Source organism: Mytilus galloprovincialis, chromosome 4 (assembly GCF_965363235.1).
Source record: "Mytilus galloprovincialis chromosome 4, xbMytGall1.hap1.1, whole genome shotgun sequence".
Lineage (NCBI taxonomy): Eukaryota > Metazoa > Mollusca > Bivalvia > Mytilida > Mytilidae > Mytilus > Mytilus galloprovincialis.
Genome location: NC_134841.1, coordinates 97,423,531 through 97,429,770, shown reverse-complemented (window position 1 = coordinate 97,429,770; position 6,240 = coordinate 97,423,531). Strand labels below are relative to the sequence as shown.

The following is a 6,240-nucleotide window of genomic DNA, read 5'->3' as shown; positions in this document are numbered from 1 at the left end:
ATAGGTGAGTTGAGGTCATTGACGTATAAAGCTAACGTTTATACGTATAGCTTTATCTGTATAGTAAAATAGCTGATTGCAGTATAAAATGCAATAGAAAAACAACTGATAACTTATACTATACATGGTATATATCAATGAATCAACATTAGTAAATACACAGCGAAAAAAAAAGAAACACATACAATTGCAAGATGGCCCCTATATGGTTTTTTGAACCTCATGGAAAATTGACCATCAGGTCAAAATACAGCTATGGAAATTTAACCCCCATGTATGGAAAATTGAACATTGGGGTAAAATATAGATTTTGGCTTACAAAAAATGTATATATGATTATCTCTGAAAACAAAGCATTTAGAGCAAATCTGACATGGGGTAAAATTGTTTAACCAAATATTATGAAACTTACACACCCTGATAATATCAACTAAATGCAGATCAAGTACAAATTTGGGTAGGTCACTTTTACTGTTCTGGAGTTATTTCCCTTATTATAACATCATACCTATGCAAGAGGGAGCATCATCTGTGTCCCATGGAGATAAAAAAAAAAAAATTATGAAAATGGACAAATTTGACATTTTGATAAACCAAATATTTATAGTGAATCTAGTGTTTTATTTAGAGATGTCTTAAAGGATGGAACATCATGATTCGGCATGTATTACAGCTGATTTCCTTATGCTTGCAAAGTAAAACTTTGGTTGGCTTGCTTGCTTTGTTTGTATAATTGTTTATACAAGCTTTGTGAATAAGATTGACATCTTTAAACAATATATATATAGGCATAGTTAAACCTGTATATATTATATTTGAATTCAATTGGGTGTTATCCTAATATGATTGTACAATATACAAACAAAGCAAGCAAGCTAACCAAAGTTTTGCTCTACATGCAGTAGGAAATTAGCTGTAACCCTGTATGGAAAAACACTGTCATTGAGAGTGAATTGAAACTATTTGTACCTTTACCATGTTTATAATTAGTACAAAATGACATCTAATAAAGAATTAATTCAAAACTTAATTTTATTTCATTTATGTTACAGGAGTTTCTGGCCCCGGCGCCATAAAACTTTTTTTTGCTGAGTAAAAAAATATTCTCAGAATGAATTATTTTACTCAGCTGAGAATGAGAACTTTTTTATCCGCCATAAAAAAAATATTCTCAACGTTGAGAATATTCTCAGCTGAGAATTTTTTTTCTCAGCTGAGTATTTTTTTCTCAGTGATGTAAGTGGTAAAAAAGTTGTTTGAAAACTAAAACGTATATACCAAACTTCTCTAAAACGCAGTTTTATCTCTTAAGAAATAATGTAAAACATGAAAAGAATCTATGATAGATAAGATGAAAAGTAGCATTTAGTAAGCATCTGTAACCACAGTCCTGACAAAAAAGTCACAGAATATAAAGTCGGCAAATAATTTGTGTTATTATAAGAAATATAGAACCTAATAGATATTATAAGAGAAAGATCTTGAAATACTTGAGTTATTTACCCGTAGCATCTTATAAATATGTATATATATATTTTTTTAATATTTCTTTATTTAGATCTATCTTTTGTATTTTTTTAAGAGATAAAATGCAATCTTCGTTGACGTTTACGTGAAGAGTGCTTTCTTTCACGTCCGCACTTTTATCGAGTATGGCGTGCCAAATAAACATTTTGAAGATAATTATTACGGATCAATAACATACATTATGTATTCAGACGACATAAGACACCATGTGACAATTTTAAGAGAAACAGAGCTGCTTTTTTCTCACATCTACAATGGGGGGGACCAAAAAACGACACACCAAATATTTTTAAATCAATATGAAAGCCAGTAAATAATTTGAATCCGTTTTCAATATTCAAGATATATGTAACTTTAATATTAAATGATACAGAATTTAACATGTTTAATACGATTTAACAATTATGCAAGTCATAAAAATTGCTCTGCATAATGAGTTTAATATCATATTGCACAGGAAGAGAAAATAAAAGTACGACGTCGTGTGAGAAGGCATGTCATATACATTTTTTATATTTAATGTCCATTACAGTTATTAACAACACCTAGCTTGTACAAATATTATTTTCGAAAATAAAAACAGTTTAATAAAACAAACAAAACTATCCGATTTATGAGGGTCATGAAAAGGGGAGTAGGGGAAGATGTTCTATTTTTTCTCTATTCAGTAAGAAATATTTTCTTTAAAATTCTGATCGTGCATATGGAAATTTCCTTCTGTATCATGATTTTGACATGATAAATGATTTGTCTGGATCAACGACATATGAATGACAACAATACCCCCCCCCCCCCCCCCACCCACCCCCCGAATCTCTCACTGTACTACTGTACTGCACAAATGATACATTCCTGAATATCAATATTTTAACTATTAAATATGTGTTTAAAACCACAAACAGGGGGGGGGGGGGGATTTTTTTATTACTTTGTAAAACTTTTGATATCTAAGATAATAAATAGTAGATAGGTTGACATAACATGTGGGTATATTTGATTTATACATGTATTTGGTTTAGTAGATATGAGGTATCGGTACTGCAATCTAATTGATGTACCAGTAGTAAATTGTAAAAATAGATTATTAGAGAGAAAAGACATTGATAAGCCCAACTGTCCAACAAAATATAAAAAATTGCCTATCTATCATCTATTTTGGAGCATATATTTAAAATTTTATTGGAAGTGAACAAAAAAAAAAAAAAAAATCGAAAACAATGTAATTATCCGTCCTCGAGTATCAGTCAAACAGCCCTTACCCAAAAATGTTGTATTAAATTGCAATGAGTTATGGATCTTACTAAACTGGAACATAAGACGTAGTAAGCATGCTGGCGAACGTGAGCTCAGACTTTTTTGATTCTGTAGTTCTATTTAAAGTCATAATAAACAAGTGATCGGTGAAAAATAATGTTATTCCAATTCCTGAACCAATGATTACAAACATCATAAACTAAGTCTTCTGTGCACGATTTATCATTTTTTTTCGCCTAAATTTCGTATAATAATCGTCAATTTTTTTTTCAATCGGTCAGTGTTGTGAAAATATAGTAGGTAATTAAAGTTCGTGTTTTGAAGCCGAAGTTTAACGATTGTCACCTGTTTGTCAACAATCCACCAAAAAGCATGAATATTGAGCACGTATTTAACATGTACAATCAGATAATAGTTTATTTTAAGGACATCCATGCGTATTGCGATCACCGGATTTTTACGAGATGGGTCACACGGGGGTCACTTTGCATACGGAAAATATGTCGGGGAATTGCTTCCTGGAAGGAAACAATTAGAATAATGTAAACTTCTTCTTAATATGAACAAATTAAAGAATTTTCTTCAGAAAAAAGGATATGTACAAAAGTTTTATAATGAAAACTATCCATTGAGTTATAAAAAACATATGCATTATTTTTTTTTTAATTTGAGGTTTCTTATGGCTTTAATTACCGTTAGTTGTTCATTTATAAATTTTGAAAAATCTAAAGAAACTGAGATTTCAACTCTGACAAAGTTGACCTTCGTCTCTTTGCCATATTTCTGATTTGTTGTTTTCAATTTGTTTTCCACTATTACAGCGTTTTCGTCAATGATCATATTGGTCTGATCTCTGACACGAACTGTTTTATTATGGTGTAAATAAACTTTTAAGGTTTGTGTAATTTCTGACACAAGGCAGGAGAAGGATGTTAGGTTGACTTTGTCTGTAATAGTAGACAAATTGAAACGTCAAGATTTATTAACTCCTGATGCAAGATCGTGATTTTTTTAGAAATACTCCTGATTATGGATGTACAGAAATTGCAATGCTTACGTACATCAATTGACCAATTCCAATTACGACCAGTTCAATTTTTCACTCGTTTTACCTTATTCTTAATTTTTATATAAGAAAATTGTACATTTTAGCACCCTATTTTTCAGTCTTTTTTCTTTATTTTTTTTTGCACACTTTTTCTTCTTTTTTTGGGAGTAATTTCTAAGAAAGATCAGATATTCAAGAGCAAGCGGGATATGTTAAAAGTGAAGAAGTATCTACAATGAGAAGCTGTTTAATTGGTCGCTTTTTTTGTAGTATCCGAAGTTTTAAAATTTGGCAAGATTAATCTGGTACAACCAACTAACAAAGATGGGGTTATCAACTTACATTTTTAATTTTCATATGCCTTTACAGAATTATGAGACATATTTCGGTCGTTTTACCTTACTCCTATTTTTTATGTAAAAAATGCACATTTAAGCACCCCATTAATCAGATTTTTTAGACAACATTGATTTTGAGTATTCATCCTAAAAAATGCATGAAAAAAAAATATGTTAAGGAATAAAGACGTGTATGTTCCTTTGGATAGAATTTGATTTGAGGTGATAAGTGAAGTTCTTCATTGCAAATTTTAACAAAAACACTATCAACATTTGTAATTTTACATCAAATTACCTTAAAAAAAAACATTTAAGATTTTTTTTATACTTAAGTATGGTTTTGGCTATACTCAAATATTTAAGAATATTCTTAACTTTGAGTAAGAAAATATCTGAGAATTTTTTTATGGCGGTGCATTTTGCTGAGAATAAAAAAATTGAGAAAATTCTCAGGCTGAGTAAAAAAACTTTACTCAAATAGTTTTATGGCGTCGGGGCCTGGAAAGCCAAGCAAAACCAAAGGATATTTTCATAGAAAGGACTTCTGTAGGCAAAAAAAGTAGGTATGTGTATAAATATATTTATATTTATGTAATATTTGGAGAGAGATTTAAGAAATAAAAAATGTTTTAATCCTTGCTCTTCCAAACACATTGCAGTTGTTAAAGTTTCATTGGTTACCTATAAATGAATGAATGAAAAGTTTCAACTTAATTCTTATGGTTATAACACTTTAAAAACTGCTCGATTTTGTAAGTAAAAAGATCAGTTGTGGTTACATTTTGTATTGCAAGATTGTTTTTATTACAAATATTAATTGCTTCCAATTTTTAGCTACATATATTAAAGTTTAATATAAAAATAAGAAGATGTGGTATGATTGCCAATGAGTCATTACTCTCCACCAGAGACCATTGAAGAAGAATTTAAAAATTAGCAAAACTCATGCCCAATGTAAAATTAAAAATCATGTGTCTAAGACTTAAATATCAATCAGTAAACATCTAATTGATTTAGAGTCTAGAGAATAGACTGCCATTAATCATAGGATAAGGACATGATCTTGTACAATGCCAAAATATAGGTATCAACAGTTTGTAAAACTGGTCAACATACATATGTGTATAACAATAATGTTTAATTTGGTTTTAATTTACTGATAGCAAAATCAATATTTATATTTATAAAATACTTTCCAGTTTTATTCAAATATGTTGTTATATCAAAACGAGACAAATAAAAAAAATTAGATGTGGTATTATTGCCAATAAGACAACTCTCCACAAGAGACCAAAATGAGACAGAAAAGCATGTTTAAAAGTCACTGAGGATATGTCATTATTTTTAAAACTAACAACTTACAGTATATGGGAATAAATCAAATTAAGTTTTTAAATGTATGAATGTAATTTATTTTTTTCAGATGAAGACAACTTCAAGAAGAGTGACATTTAGAAGATAGAACATTCTATTGATATTGTTATTATGACAACAACAAAAAAACATAAAAAGTTGTGTAACGTTTTGAGATTGCTGTATAAAATAAAAGTAGAGTGAAATCAAATTTTTGGAAGTTTTTTGAAAAATTTATATTCTGCAACAACTAGACAACAGAGAAAAAAAATATGAATGAAATTCTTTAAAGTTGATTTATTGAATTTTTCATTTAACATGTTTAAAAAAATAATACAATCTCAGATTTCTCAAGACATTGGTTATTATCAAACCGACAAGGGATACAACCTCAAAATTATATTTAAATTGATGCTAGAGGAAACATCTTATACACTTTTGGGGTTTTCCTTTTCATATTACATGCATAAGTCAACAAATTTAATGTGTTTGTCAAAGTTTAACCATAAGTAACATTTTAACAAAAATTGTCAAATACATGTACAACATTCCACAAAATTCATTTAAGACAATTTTGACCTCTTTTTAAAAGAGTTGTGGTATAACTGCCAATGAAACTACAGAGACAAAAGATTGTCGGTTTATATTCTAAGAAATATTTCATATCATGGTCTTTTCAATCATCTTAGTGTCAAATGTACCTGATCAAGGTTTAAGAAA

The 6,240-nt window shown here is 29.2% G+C and overlaps 1 long non-coding RNA gene across 1 annotated transcript; it reads left to right on the top strand.

Moving 5' to 3' along the window:
- The first annotated feature begins 4,158 nt into the window (after positions 1-4,158).
- Positions 4,159-5,731, top strand: LOC143073551 (uncharacterized). Its single transcript, XR_012977526.1, has 2 exons — positions 4,159-4,730; positions 5,591-5,731. It is a non-coding gene; the product is annotated as an uncharacterized LOC143073551 (long non-coding RNA).
- Positions 5,732-6,240: the final 509 nt, after the last annotated feature.